We start from the raw sequence: 16213 nt of genomic DNA, 5'->3' as shown, positions 1-16213 counted from the left end.
AAATGAGGCTGTTAGAAGATTAAAATTAGTCTGCATCACTGTGACTGTAGCTGTAGTGGCTTTTTATATATGATAGTCAAAGAACAGAAGTAACATGTTTATTCACTGATACATCTGGAAAAACTAATAAAGCACTGAAACAGCTGAGCCTTATTTCAGTAAGCAATATATGCTCTGAACTCAGTATTTGAATATGCAACACTCAGTTATATACTTATCATTCTCTCTCATGGAAATCGTCTCCATTATTTTGCTCGGTTACTATGATACAGTGTTAGATATTCCCTAATTAACCAAATGAGAGGAGTTTCCAAAGTTTTTTCCTCCTATTAGTTATTCTTTTTGTATCTCTTTTCTCTGTTGAAAGTCTGGCTTATCTGCAAATTCTGCATTTCAGGTGATATTAAATGTTAAATGGCAAAGACAGAGAAAATACAATCAATCCTCCATAGCAAATGCAGAATGACTAGCACATTTGCAAGCGGTCCAGTAACAGATACATCCTTCTTGTTACTACTGTGTGAGCTCTTCACTTCTGTCACTGTTATTTCCCCCCTCCCCCCTCCAAGGGTTTCCAGCCTGGAGTTTGCACGCCCGGCAATGCGTTTGCACTCACCACACTCGCGATGCAGCGTTTGCCAGTGAGGATTTGTAATGCTTCCCCCTCGCTCATCGCTCCCTGTCCCTAGCTGTGCGTTTGTCTTCCACAGGCTTCATCTGGCTGCAACAGCTGATGTGCCTACAGGCGGGGGCTGGTGAGCACCTCTCCAACCTGCTCCGTGACTCAGCATCCAGGAGGCCTTCAGGAGCCCAGAAACCATGGGCTCAACATACCCCTCACCCCTCATCCACTGCCTGCTTCCCCCAGCTCAGGAAGGGCAGAGGATGCGAGGATGTGGCCCTGCGCAAGAGCAGGCAGGATACAGCTTGCACAAGCAGCAGGGAAACTGCTAAGCTGGGGGGCTGCCCAACGACGTGTGCATTCCCACGCAGAGGGCTTCAAACATGCCACTTCAGGCTGACAACTGCTTGATGGTTTGTTAGTGGAACACGAGTATGTAATATTAATGTCCTCTCTTCTGAAATGGGCAATATGAGCACTAGCGGACTTCTGGTGCAGCATTTTCCCAGCTGATTATTCAGTTCCTCATATATTCCTTACGGACCTTTACCAGGTAATTAATAACCCACCTCAAGCTGTTCCTTGAGGCAGGAGTCCTTACGTGTCTCTGTACGGTGTGACATAAGGACTGGCATCCTAACCAGACCATCAGGTGTTATTAAATGCAAATGTCAGATAACAATGTAAATTCGAAGAAAAGAGGCAGCTACCCAGGGAAGGGTAGCACATGGCATTCCTGTTGTGACCGTCTGTGATACCTACTGGTAGCACCTTGGTAATTCAGATCACAGAGCAAACAGCTTTCAGCCTTATTAAACTAACTGTTTCTCAGTGCTCTGTGACAATATGTCTATCTGAAAGTACGGATATACCTTCAAGCTGCTGAACACAGTATGTAAAGTATTTCTGCTCTATATTCCAAACTACAGTGCCTTCTAAGACATGATTTTTCATATACACAAAATATTAATGATATATACATTTTTAATCATTTATTCTGTTAAATCATTTAATAAGCAAGAATTATATAACTGAACTGCTCTTTTAAAAGGTGGTATATTTACTGTATACCTACATTGGTTAGACAACAATTTTCTTGAATATATCCTAAGCTGTCAAATGTGCAAATGAAAAGATTATAAATGCTTTTAAATTTTCTCCCTCTGCCTCTTTTTATTTTCCAGCAAATGACAATTAGGAATAGCGACCCTTGTATGTAAAATCTCAGGCAGTACTTAGTTTTCTGAAGGACAATAAGGACAGGTTTGTCTCCTCCCTTGTCAGCTCAGTCTTTTACCCAAAACGAAGCAGTTTGATCACAGTTATTTACAGGACAGTCAAGCAATAGATTCTGGGACCTTGTTTGCCACAAATTTCACTGTAGCTTGCAAATGTTACAGAGGATTTACAAACAGAGGAATAAAAGTCAATGAAATTCCATTGCCATTATTTGCTTAGGACCTCTAATGAAACGGATCATGTTATTATATTGATTAAGCTCAGTGACTGCCCTGCCCCTCCCCACAATGCAGTCATCTATAGCAGACAAAAAATTGATCAGAAATGCAAACTCCTGCACAAGCTGCAGGATTTGAAAAAGTATAGCAGTATTTATTCTCAGCAATATTTAAACAACCATTTTACAACACCCACGCTGGCAGGATCCATGCAGCCATACCCGACCGAGAATCCTGACGCTGCATTCCAGCACAGATATCTGAGTCAATGTAACCACACTGCATCATCATAATCCTGCCTCAGCATATTCCCTCTTCTGCACACAGATCTACAAAGAAAAAATACCCCGTTTTACCTTAGGTGGTGAATCTTTTCTTGTCCTTTTGTTCATAATAACTATTCCAAGTTTGTATCTTTGCAAAAAATACAGGGATGGTTGCACCAATAAACTTCACAGATCCTCTCCTGCGGCAGAAAGCAAATTACAAAAAAAAAAAAAAAAAGACTTCAAGCTGTGACCTCAGAGCAAAGCACAGCCGTTAGCATCCCTCAGCCAACCTTCGGCAGAAAGCAGGTTAGACAGCAGGAAAACTAGCTCTGTACATGGCTGCAATGCTTTCAAATCAAGCATTCTGTGCTGTAAGCTCAGGGATTTATATCTTCGTAAATAGGCCGTCCCACTCAATGCTGCTTGTGTGCATGAAAATATGAAGCATTTCACTGCAGTCACTTTCTGCAAGAAACTATCCCAGTCATCTTTACAATCTCTGTCACCACTCTGAGACTAAAGAATGAGCACAGCATGCATAATTCATGCATTAAAATCTTCTGTGCACTTCCTGCAGGAACTGTTACATCCAGTAATGGGATATTGATCAGCTCATCGCTAAAACAATTGGGCTAGGCAATTGGCTTGCTGCAACAAACAAATGGGATGCAGACACAGGCCTTCCACCCTGCAGCACTCAAGCGCAACTCCAACATACGTGGCGTGGCATTTACATATTGCAGAGTGTTTAATCTGGACTCTGCATTTCTTTGACCTTCGGAAAATGCTGCATTATCTGAGCCTTTTATTGGAAGGCTGTGTGTCCTGCAGCCTGCTTCTCCTTTTAACTCTATGCAGCACGAGAAGTGACTATGATCTCCGAACTCCTTGTTCAAAGCACAGTCAACCTCCAAAAGCAGAGAGCAAATTTAAAACCTTTCTGCTTTCAATGATGCAGTCTTTGACCTACATACACCTGCCTGTTTGTACCAAGGGATTAAACAACTCACACTGAGTCCCTTTAGTACAGCATATATACTCTCTTCAGTCTGGACAGGGATGCACATATGCATCATTTTTGTCTAGCACAAGTCACATAATTTGTATCTGACAGATCAATTAAAACAAGACAAGTTTCTGCTTCTTCCAACAGATCTGAACATCCTCCAGCTTTTTCAGCACACTCCCTTTTCTTGCCCCCCCACCATTTAAACAAGCTTCATCAACAGTTCAGCAACTCCGTCTCCAGCCACTGTCTTCAGCAGCTTCTCAGCAACCCCACCCTTGGACTGTCACGTGCTTCTCCCTCCAGACACAGGAAAAAAAAAACGGCTCACTCAGTTTCAGAAGAAAAAGATGAGAGAGACAGACATAAGGAAAACACGAAAGACAGGACTGAGGTGAAGCTCCAAAATAATACTGAACTATAAAACAACAGGAATCTTCATAGTCACCCTTGTGCTGACAAACAGCACTGTCACCTATGTTTGTACCACACAAATCTGTACTTTCCTCAAATCGATGGAATTATTCCTTAGCATTGATGGAGATTGGGTCTGATCTTTTAACACTAAAATGCATCATTAAGACTAAAATAAAGAACTGTTAGTGAAGTTTATTTGAAAAGAAATTCAAGAGGTTATTAAGACCTTCTTCCTGGGACTAAATACGGCACAATTGGCTAAAACAAAAAATCTTGATAGGACTGCAGTATGAACAGGAACATGGCACATGCTGATGAAAACCTGAAGTTGGGCTAACCCACCTCTTCTGTTGAATTGTTATGCATTCAGACTCCTCCCAAGTAAGCTAATGGAAAATTGTCTGGAGTAGCAGGACTTGGCTTACTATTTGGAAACAAGAATGAATAGAGGCTTGTTCAGAGGAAAATCAGGGAGAAGTTTTGCTTGGTTTGTCTCTCACCAAAGCAATGGCCTTTCAGTATGTCTCGTATCTACTGCTTTCCCTCATGCTAAAGCATCCCCATACGTTTCAGTGAGATGGCAAAGGTGTCACCAGGCAATTACCACATGCATTTCTGGTATGTTCTTTCCTAACAGTTACAAGGGCTATAATGCTGCAGCTAAACTCTACTTTGTGATAAAGCAAAAAGAGAAGCAAAAACATCTTCAGCCATTACTATATGCTGAGCGAGGGGTCATGATCATCTCTGACAAGCATTAAACCAGGAGTTACAAGCCATATTAGAAAACATGATGTTGTGAACCCGTCTGCCTAATTAATCAGATTAGAACAGGAAGAAATCTCACAGAGATGAGATTCATGCCCCAGGTCATACGATCCCCACGAGCTCACTCTGATCTTACTCTAATCAGTTCTAAGTGGGAAACGTACTAGGCAAAAAAAGCTCATATAAAGCACTTCAGACCAACTCAACCTACGCTCTCCATTGCAGTGGGCATCTGCCATGTGCTGCTATATTGAGACTGCTCCAGATAAAATGGCTAAATTTGGATAGCTAGCTAGATGCAAACAAGATGCCTATCCTCTGTCAGAAAATTCATAAAATCTGCTCAACTGGGCAGATCTTGCTGGCTAGTTAAGGGTGAGTTGAGGCATTCTCATGTCCATTGACTGTAGTGACAGGATTTCTACTGATGATGATTGGATTGTGAACATGTAGGCCCCATAAAGATATCAACATGTAGACCCCTCAATTTAGACACCTAGATCTAGCACTGTAAACACCCTGCATATAGTTTAACATAATATTTCCTGAGGCACAGGGCAGGAGACATGGTAATTTGGGGCAGTTAAGTATACTTTGTCATCTCCTACTCTCTCTGCTCTACCTATGTTTGGGATAACTTGGAGCTTTTGAGCAATTGCCTAAAACTGATTTCATATGTAAATGCCATGACATTGGTGCCATTTCAGACATGTGTGTCCAGAAAGCAAATTTTGATTACTGGTTCAAAAAGAACCTTGATTTCTACATCTTATGAAGAGCTAAAGGTAAATTACACATTAAATGATGAGTTAATACTCCTATTAGAAATGGAAAATATCTCCATGTGGATGTCATTTTTTTTATGTATTAAATCATTGTTAGATATTCTTATGTAGAAAAACAAAAACAAAACAAAACAAAAAACTCTTAGAATTTCTGCAAAGCCTGCCTGGTATTTTGGAATTCACATGAGCTCCTCAAAGCAAGACTAGAAGCTTTAGGGAATAAAAAGTCAGTAGTAAAAGTCAGTAGGTCTTCCCTCCATTACAGATCTTCAGAAGAAGCACAGACAGTAAGAAGGGAAATTGGTGCCACTGTCTTTGGAAGATCACAAAGATAAAAAAGGGTTTTAACGTTCAGATGGGTAAGGTCTAAAAACAGAATAAATGAGTGTTTTGTTGAAGTTACTGGTATTAGGAAACATATATGACTGCAAATATAAACATATTTTATTACACTGAAGTACTGCCTATGGATCCACTGTGTTAGGCACATACCCCAGAGAAAGCTGACAATCCATGCTGATAAACATTAGCCTTGTATGCATATACATGTATTTCTGTATTTTTTAACATTGCCCGATTTGCCAGTGCTGAAAATCATGTAATGAAAACACCCTACTCTCCTTGCTTTATTACTCTGGTTGTTCCTCATATAAAAGAACATATCAGGTGTTCATGCTCTTACTACATTTCTACTGATTTCTAAGCAAAAATCAGAAGCTTACAGGCATAAACACAAAGACGACCACCAGTTTCAGCACACTACACCTAGCCTCCCAGCACATTACCCTTTCAAAAGAGAAACTGCAGACTTGGAAACCTTCTGCCCAGTTTGAAATGGGGAAGTCTGGAAGGTTTTAGGATGTGCTATACAGCAGACTGTCAGGTACTCTCAATCATAGGAGCCTATTTTTAAAAGAGCACAATGCAGCCATTTAGCACAGCCATTTCACACAGATGTTTCACAGATCTTAATTTTATTTCAGTCAGTAGTTGCATAAATCCCCAGTTCATGTACCTCTTTTCTTTTGTTATTCTCCCTTACTAAGGTCTAATCCTAGCCTTGGTTCATCATCATCTTCCTCTTCTCTTCCTCTTCTTACACTGAGAAAAAGCTCTATTTTTCCACAAGAAATTAATTCTGTCCTCCTTCACCTTTCCTAGGTAAACAACTTATTCTGTTACCTATTTATCACATCCACAATGACTGTCACCTGCTCAACTCTAGCTCTTAAATTCTACTGGCTTTATTTTTCTCTTTACATGCCTATTTCTCCAACAGAAATCTAACATCAACTTGACTTTTTCTTCTTTTTTCCCTCCTTTCTCTGCCTCATCCTTGAAAACACAAAAACCACTTGTGCTCAGACCTGCTGCATGTTCCACTTTCTGAAGAGCCACAGCCATCTTCCCCAGTTCTGTGATTTCCTTCAAAATCTCATTTCCCCATCACATCTGCTTTCATTCTCCTCCCATTCTTATCAGTTTTCCTTTCACAAAGCAAAAATTCCCATCTTTCCCTTAACTTCATTTGCTTTCGCAGTCACCCTTACATCTGCCTCCTTTCCTTTGATGTTACATAGCTTTAATTCTACTGCATGAAGTTCTTCTGTTCCTTTCATGCTGGCTTTTATCTTTTGCATTCAAATGGAGCAAGTCTTGAAATCTCTAGCATTGGCACTTACCCATGCTTGAGGAACTGGACTCATTCTTCATTCTTCCTGACATGCCAACTGTTTCTTATAGTTAGGAGGCCTAAGTTTTTATTTTTGAAGTTAGGACTTCCTTGACACAGTCCTATCCTGATCTCTGTAACTGCTGCTCTAGATGTCTTTCTGAGGAACAACTTTAAGCTTACTTCCAGGTTATACAGACTTTTTTTGGTCTTCTTACCTCTTGAAATAGCACTCAGGTGTAATCTCTCCTGTAAACGCAGTGCCAACTACCAACTCCTCCTTTCAAATTGGTATCTCAGCCAATATTTCTGATACTGATTTCTGATATTTCTATTCAGGCATCAGCCTGATCTCAACATAGCCAAATTCTTATTACCCACCTCCACAGACTCATGCTGACAGATCCTTCCTGAATCACTGTGTACAGTGGCACCATATAGCCCACCATTTAAGACACGTGCCTGAATGCTGATTCAGATAATTTTTCAGGTTATCAAATCCACACCAAGTCTTGCAGAACCTTTCTGTACAATATTGCTTATATATAATCTTTTAACATGCACTTAATTAATACCCTTCTCCAGACCCTCATAATCTGCAGACCAGATTAGTTAAAAAATGTTTTTCTCTGACCTGGACAGACACAGCACCTAATCAGTGTGCTGCTTCAAAGATGCTTCCAGAGCATCACCCTGACTGCGTGACCTCTCTCCTTGCATCCCACCATTCTCTGCCTTAGTATATCAAACACAAGGAGCCTCACGTTCACTTCCATGGACTGCTCTCATTATTATTCCCAGTCGGTACTGAACAGCCAACTTACAATTAATCTGTAAGTTATTTTTCATTAGCCCCTTGTTAAGTTTTCAGTCAAGCACTTCTGTGCTTCCTTCCATTACACTTCATACTTTGGAAGAACCCTCTGCAACACCTGCAAAGTCATTTCATTGCTCTCCTTCAAATCCTTTCTTAAATCTCATTTGCTATGATAATTACAAAAAAAAAAAACCTGACAGCACGTAGGCTGCTCAGGAAAGCTGAGACCACTATCTATCCTCATGGCTGATTTTTTTTTCACCATTCCTTTGCAATTCCCCATCTGTCTTTGTCTTTTATGTTACACTTTCACTCATAATTACTTATGAGTAATTCTCACTGGGAGAGGGACAGACTTTTTGTTTTGTTTGTTCAAAGGGGTCTCTGGTTGATGGCTGTGGCTTTCACTACTACACTAATCAACATTACCGGAGGGCATACAGCACTCAGACTGAGAATCTAACGAGGGTGTATCTAACAAAACCCAGGGCATCAGGAATAGAATTTGAGCTGGCCCACGTTTCCTGCTGAGGAGTTGTACAAGGCTGAGAGAAATCGAGGATGCTACTTCAATTGCTTACGCTGGAAACATAATTTATTTTTCCTGTATGAAGCAGTTTGCTATCAATAGCTAAACATGTTCATCAATAGAACGACTGCATATTCTGATTAATCGAGTGTTCTGAGATATCAAAGATACTAATTAACATTGAAACGCCTTCTTTAATAATTGTTTTGGAACAACAAAAATATTTTATAGTATGATAAAAATTATATAATTTTCTTTTCACCATACATGGTAGTTTTATTCAGCTGGACAGCTGAGCTCCTCCACAACTGCTCTCTCACTTCCCCTCCTCAAAAGGAAAAGGGGAGAAAATACAATGCAAAGGGCTCAAGGGTTGAGATAAGGACAGGGAGATCACTCAACAATTATCATCACAGGTAAAATAGACTTAACATATGGAGATTAATGTAATTTATTACCTGTTACTAACAAGCTAGAACAGTGAGAAGTAATACCAAACAAACTAAAAACACCTTCCCCTCATCTGCCCTCTTCTAACTCCTCCCCTTGACCACTGCAGGGGAGCAGGGAATGGGGGCTGTGGTCAGTCCCTGACGCTTCATCTCCGCCGCTCCTTCACGGTCCCTCTCCCCGTGGGGTCCCTCCCACAGGATGCCGTCCTTCCCAAACTGAGCCTGCGGAGGCTGCCCACAGGCAGCAGCTCTCCAAGAACTGCTCCCACATGGTTCTGTACCATGGCATCCATCCCCCAGGAGCAAACTGCTCCAGCATGGGTCCCCCATGGGCGGCAGTTTCCCCCAGACCTCCTGCTCCTGCGTGGGCTCCTCTCCATGGGCTGCAGCTCCGGCCCAGGGCCTGCTCCTGTGGGGGCTCTCCATGGGCCGCAGCCTCCTCCAGGCCACAGCCACCTGCTCCACCGGGGGCTCCTCTACCCATGGGGGGGCTGCAGTGTGGAGATCTGCTCCGTGTGGGACCCATGGGCTGCAGGGGGACAGCCTGCTCCACCAGGGGCCTCTCCACAGGCCGCAGGGGAACTGCTGCTGCGTGCCTGGAGCACCTCCTGCCCTCCTGCTGCACTGAGCTTGGGGGCTGCAGGGCTGCTTCTCTCACATTTTCTCATTCCTGTTGCACAGTGTTTTGTTTGTTTGTTTGTTTTTGTTTTGTTTTGTTTTTCCCGTCATCGCTGCTCTTCCAGAGATCCACCCAGCATCACTCACTGGCTCAGCTCTGGCCAGCAGTGGGTCCCTTTTGGAGCCAGCAGGAGCTGGCTCTGATCTGACATGGGACAGCTGCTGGGCTCTGCTCACAGAGGCCACCTCTGGAGCCTTCTGCTACCAAAACCTTTCCATGTAAACCCAATACACTCCATATACTATTCTGTATTATGTTATATAGCTCAGTTTTAAAATATACTTGATATTCTATAACAAAATATGTTACTGTAGTTATCACAATAGACTAAAGTCTACTATATATATGCCATTTTTTAGTTAAGAGAGCCTGTTTACACTGAGGAAATTCTACGCGTTGCATGTTCACATGTTCTGTGTGAAGCCTAAGCAATTTTTCTGCATCTGTGGGGATCTACAAGGCAGTTGTTACTCAGCATGTCAGCTGCCTTTCAAGTAGCAGCTACACATACAGAGCTGGAGAGAGTACTACTTTCATGCTCCTGAAGGGCTTTGGTTGCAACAACAAAAAAGGTTGTATCCAAGATAACATGAAAAACTCCTCCCCAGACCTTACCACACTTGCACATTGATTTACTTCCAATTGCTACTGCTCTGACACTAGCATAAAGTGCAGCATGACGTAAGGTATATATATACTTATGCACAGTTGCCATAATATTGATTGGAAAAGTCTGCTTTTTTGTTCTTCTCTTCACCTGATTCTCCGATCACATCATCCTCCTTGGGCCTACAGCCCAAGCTCACTACAGCACTAAACCTCTGCACACATTTTGAGCTCTTGTGCTTAGCAAAAAATTGGTTTGATAGGATCTTTTCCTACATGCACATTACTGCTGGTTTTGCACTCCACTGTGTGTGCTTCCTCTAAGAAGTTTCTGACCTCTGGATTGATTTTCCTATCTGTCATTAGTCAAGAACTCTCTTTCAGTTTCCTCCACACCAAAGTTTATTGGTTCTCATTCATCACCCTAACAACTTACATTACTGGATAAACAAAGAAAGCCCTTATACTTGACCCAGTAGCAACTCCCTGTTGGCTTGTCTGGCTTTAAAGCCAGGCCTTTCTGAAATTCCTATCCAAAGATCCACAAAAGTGCAAGAAACACTGCAGGAACCAATTGAATTATGTGTTTTGGTGAGAAGTGAAAAAGCCAAATATCCATCAGTATAAGCAGAAATCCAAGCCCATTGCCTGCACATAGCAACACGTTACGGCTGCCAGCTCTGTCAGCATGCAGTTCAAGCCAGCGAATGTTTCCACTTGACTGAAATGCTTTCACTACAAGCAGTTTGCCATGCAAACAAGAGGCACACTGCAGCGTCCACAGATCTTATTGGGGTTATTCTGGAAAGGGTTGGGCAGCAGGGAGGCTGCTGGGGGAGGGCAGGGGCAGGCAGGGCAGCCCTTCAGCCCCAGGGCACAAGCCCATGGCTCCTGGACAAGTAGTAGGGCGCCAGGCTGAGGGCAAGCAGGGGTGGCCACAGACCTGGATCACTGGACTAGGCTATAATGATGGTATAGGTCCCATGTCCTGCCAAGGAGATGGCAGAGCTTGGGCAGGGGCATAAGCAGAGATGAAGCACAGCTCAGGCAAGGACCAGGGCAGGGTCTGCCCTACAAATGGCAGAGGAAAGGTGGAGTACCCTGTAAAGGCTTCTCACAGCTCTCATACAAATCTGATCCTGGGTTACAGAGTCCAGCATTTTCAGAAATGGTCCTGAGCACCAGAAGCCAACTCCTAGGAGAGGGAAGGAACCCCAGGGTACACTCCTTGGTGCCTGCTGCAAGCAGGAGTGAGAAATGAGATTTTTCATGAAGATGGTGAGGTAAAAGGGAAAAAAAAAAAAAAAAAAACGCAATAAGGAGAAATATGCAAAAAAGATATGAGGTTTGGTCTAAGCAGTAGGAACAGAAGTTATGGAAAGAGTATGAAATTGAAAAGGCTATCAAACATGTCAGTGGCATCAGCAGAACAGCGAAAGGAAGGTAAGGATGAGCAGCGCAGTGAGAACACAGGGAGGCAGGTGAGATAAAATAGGTGGGAGTGAGTAGCAGGAGACACTCAGTGGCAGCCTGGATTTAACTCGCTGGTCTGAGAGCAATCAGCGGACTTAAAATGGGGTGGCTGAGGCGGGGGAGAGGAGCGAGGATTCAAGGCAGCAGAGCTGCCTGTCATGCAGTTAATTTTATTCTGCCTGAATCCAGACAAAGGAGGTGGTGAATTTTTTCACCTGTGAAATGCTGACATCCCTGTAGAGCAGCACGTGTCAGGAAGGAGAGGCTGAGGGCAGCACAGCACAGACATGCCCACTCTGCCCACCATGGGTGACCCTGCTGCCTGACAGCTCCCACCCACAGCCCTGTAGCCCCAGTGCCCAACCTGCCTTTGGATTTTTGCCTAGTTTTGTCTGCAAACTGCTTGTGAGGGGCCTCTTGAGCAGCTACGTTCCAGAACGGGCTGCTATCAGCCCTCTTGCACTGACAGAGGAAACGAGGGTGCTTTCTCCCAGAACAACCCACCGATCCCTGCTAGCTCTGCTTGTCACACTGCACATTTGTATGAAGAAAATGTCAGTGTGCTCCCCGATATGCAGCATGGCACAACATTTGGCTGCATGCAAATGACAGGAAAACTGAGGTGGGAGGCCAGTATTTAATTTTCATCCTCGTGTCAAACATACTTGCCAGTCAGTACCACCCAGTGTTTTCAAATGCAGGTCAGCTTAGATCAGCAGCTTGTCAGTAAAGAAGTAAAAGTGACATAAATAAACCGAATGCCTCCTACTTTGCTGACACCAACAGCCTGCGTTGTCAGTGACAATCATCCTCTGCTACCCACCACCAGCGTGCAGCCCCTGCTCATCTTCACCAGAGCGTGGCTTTTGACTTTGTCATCTCCATTTGTTCACAGTTCTCTGAATCAACAGATGCTCTACCATACAACACACACCATTCGTCCTATCTGACCGGAGAGAAAACAAACACACAAATACAAATGGCTGAAGCGGTTCTTTTTAGCTTTTATCAACTATGTTTCCCCAAATACAAACCAGAGCAGATATTCAGGTTCTCCTAGGAAGGATCCACCCTACATTAATATCTGTTCCTGGGTCCAAGAGCAATCATGTTTTTAATCCTCCACTCTCTCTTTAGAAATGATCTCTCAGAAATTACTGACTGCAAACACATAGATAATATAAAATGAGCAGTTCTAAATATGCATAATATATTGTAGGCAGAAGAACGTAGAAATTAATGGAAGTAGAAAACCCTCAGTTGCCAGTGAGAATTCAGTGAGAAATCAATTAAATCTATAAATTTTACTGCTTTGGGGGAAAAAACAAAACTAAACCAAACCTGGATTGTAAGATGCTTAAAATGTGGATCACTCTTTCCTTTAATTCTTCTCTAGCCTATATGAGTGTAATTGGTTTACACAGCTTTTTGAATTACTCCCTCCTCCTCAAACTAATTCTCCTTTTTTTTTTTTAATTTTTATTTTTACCCAGAAAAAGGCAGATTTCATCAACACATAGAAACTGAGTGAACAGACTAATATCTAAAATTGTGTTGTAACAGATAAAAGAGTAGTAGGCAATGCTTCCCAACAAATTCAACGTATGATATGGACTGCAAGCCATGAAGGACCTTAAACATCACATAGACTAACTAAGCTGTTTTGCATGTTTTAAAAGAAGTAACAACAATGCTAATAATAATAATAATAAAATAATCCTAACTGGGACTACAACTAGTCACCTTTGAGGAAACAGGAGCTCAATTTCAAGACCCAAAGAGAAATGTTGCCATGTAAAGGATACACTGAGGAAACACTGTTTTGAAATGAATAAATACTGGAAATGAATACTTAAAAATGAAGGAAACCTTTGAATATATGTCAATTGTTTCTGAAAGAATAATACTTTTTTGTCGAGTGACTAACATCACAGTTCACATGATTTTAGCAGTAGAAATCAAAAGAAAAAAAAAAGCAAAAAGGCATAATACATCTAAACGATATACATAGTATCATATACATCTTATGTACACAAATTTAAATGTTTACCAGCTTTTTTAATATACAAAAACTAAGCTAACCATTTGACATACATAAAGAAATATCCATGCAATTTAAGGTAGATTAAGTATTTCTGATAACTGGCAAGTTCTTTTCTCTGCCACAGTTTCAAGATTAAACTTTTTGCTGCTGTTTTTTTGGGGTGAGCTGCAAATGATGGGAAGGCTGAAGGACTGCAACATTCTCCCACTGCCTGTGGAGACCCTCACAGAGCTTCCCTGCAGTGTGGATGGTCCTATGAAGGGTAAATAGAGAAAACTTCCATAGAGTTCTGCTTCTATTTACTAATGTCTGCAAAAAGTAGCAGCAGCTCCTTGGCAAATACGAGGAATATGTTCCATATAAGATGTAATACAGTTTAAGACTAAATACTGTGCCTCATGGGATACATGAGCTAAAAGACAGCAAAAAAATAGCCCCTGCAACACTGCCTTTATAGCTCTCCATCTGACTAGCCAGGTAAATACCTGAAAATTAACCGTGTCGGCCTTTGAGCTCATAGAAGTTAACCTGTATCTCCTTATTGTGCAGGTGAAGTATTAACAAGCAATGGACTCTAGTTCTTCAATAGAAAAAGCACAATATCTTCCAGAGAAAAGGAAGCTGTGATAAGTAGCTTAACAGACGTCTACAGGAATCCACCATGGCATGCCTGCACAGATATGTAGCAACATTAGTAAAAAGTACAATCTGTATCAAAATGCCCCATAAAACAAGTCTTTCAGTTATCCCAGGTGAAGATTTTAACTTCTGGGGAATATTATAAGATGCTGTTTTGTATGTTAGCTTACTTGCATACCTTGGGTTACAATTTTTAGGGTTTACATCGAGTGATGGACTCCTTTCTGTACACAAAGCTTTTACTTAAAGCAGCAGTATAAGCTAAGGGAACTGACAAATAATGAATCTGTGATCATATCCTGAAATACAATTGCAAATATACCATCTGGCACTTAAGATTTGACTAAAGCTGATTGATACAGCCCAACTGTTCAGTAGCAGCTTCATTACATAGAAGCTTCAGCAAATTTCACATATAAAGTATTAATCTGTTCAAGCATGACAAAGTCCTAAAATACGAGAACTGCAGGCATACAGCTTTAAAAATAAAGAACAGAATTTATCCATTACAGTATGAAATATAAATGCATTTAGTGCTCTCTAAAGAGGAAAAAAATTAAATAAGTCTCGAACTCTCAAGAGTGCAATTGGCCATGTTCCATCTCTTTACCCTGTTTTCAAGTATATTTTCTGCCAAAAACCATGTAAAAGGTTTTGTCCCTATCAGATTGAGTAATGTCCTAAGATAACCTAACAACAAAAATGGGCAGGAATCTTCTGGGCAATTCAATTATGATCTTACCAGGTTATTTCCAGACTACTGATATGTTATCACCTCTTTAAAAGCTGGCAATCTTGTGATAGCAGCACAGAATTTGCTAGATGTCTCTTAATGGAGTGTTCATCTCATTTCCTAATATAAAATAAAATTGCTGCTATGCTGCACAAAGCACAGAGTACAAATTAGTGACATTTAAATGACCTATGCAAGCTTATAAACTCTGGTCAAGGTTTGAAAAATCACTTTTTACCTACAGGTTCCAATCCTGTCTTAAGGACATAGGCGGTTTCTATTAATTCCAGCAAGCCTGCACTGTTGTTCAAGTTTCTGTTTCTTAGTAATTAGTTATGTTCATCACAGAGACATGCAAAGACATCTGCTATCACCATAAACACAAGTTGAGATATCAATGAATGCCACGTTTATTTAAAAAAATAAAAAAAAAAATAAAAAAAATTAAAAAAAAATTATGACTTTAACTGTGGCTTCCCAAGCTGAGTTAGATGACATGGTGTGTCATTTGTGTGCCCAGGGACGTCTCTCTCCCAGGGTTTCACCAACCCAGAAGCAACTTGTTGGGTCTGTGAGACCTTACCTGGTAGGAAGGGTGCAGGAAGCTGGACCCGATAGCTCTGGGTTATGCAGGAACCCCCTGAGAGGATCAGGGACTTGCTCGCAGTAAGGGGCAGATCTGCAAACAACCCTCAGTGGTTACAAAAGTAGGGACTACTGGAAGGGACTGTATGCATTTTGCTCCACCTTACAAGCAACTCTGGAGGAAAGAGCTAGCTTTGCAAGGCTCACACAAAGGCAAGGCTTTCTTTTCAAAGGCTTTTATCTTAATCCTTTTACTTTAATGTGTTCCACCTGCGTTTTTTTCCTATTTAGTGATATACCTGTTCCAGTTTATTGATTTGTGTCTTAATGAAACCTATCTTACAAATACCTTCTGGTACATTTGAGTATGCTGTTACATAGGAAAAAGATAAAGCTATTACCTCCATTTTCTAAACAAACAGAAGCTCATCATATACATTACACACACATTACAAAAAAAGCCTCTGACTTCTCAGTCCATCTCTTTGTTACTAAGGAACGTTCCTTAGAAATAAGCATGCTTGATGGCTTGTTAAGGTTGATATATAGTTAGTCTCACCAAGAGAAGAAGTATGAAAGTCATATTAGAGGAAATCAATATACAGTATCAAAGTGTTCTGCAGTGTTGGACTTGTCAGAAAGAGGGTACAGACCATGATT

At 41.5% G+C, this 16213-nt stretch overlaps 1 protein-coding gene across 1 annotated transcript in view; it reads right to left on the bottom strand.

Moving 5' to 3' along the window:
• Window positions 1-2884, bottom strand: part of CNTN1 (contactin 1) — a 149269-nt gene extending 146385 nt beyond the window's left edge. The window contains exon 1 of the mRNA XM_032189513.1: window positions 2436-2884. The gene's annotated coding sequence lies outside the window, so the exon portion shown is untranslated. The remainder of the gene's footprint in view (window positions 1-2435) is intronic.
• Window positions 2885-16213: the final 13329 nt, after the last annotated feature.

Source organism: Aythya fuligula, chromosome 1 (assembly GCF_009819795.1).
Source record: "Aythya fuligula isolate bAytFul2 chromosome 1, bAytFul2.pri, whole genome shotgun sequence".
Taxonomy (NCBI): domain Eukaryota; kingdom Metazoa; phylum Chordata; class Aves; order Anseriformes; family Anatidae; genus Aythya; species Aythya fuligula.
Note: the sequence above shows the minus strand (reverse complement) of the source record. Positions and strands in the feature narration are given on the sequence as shown.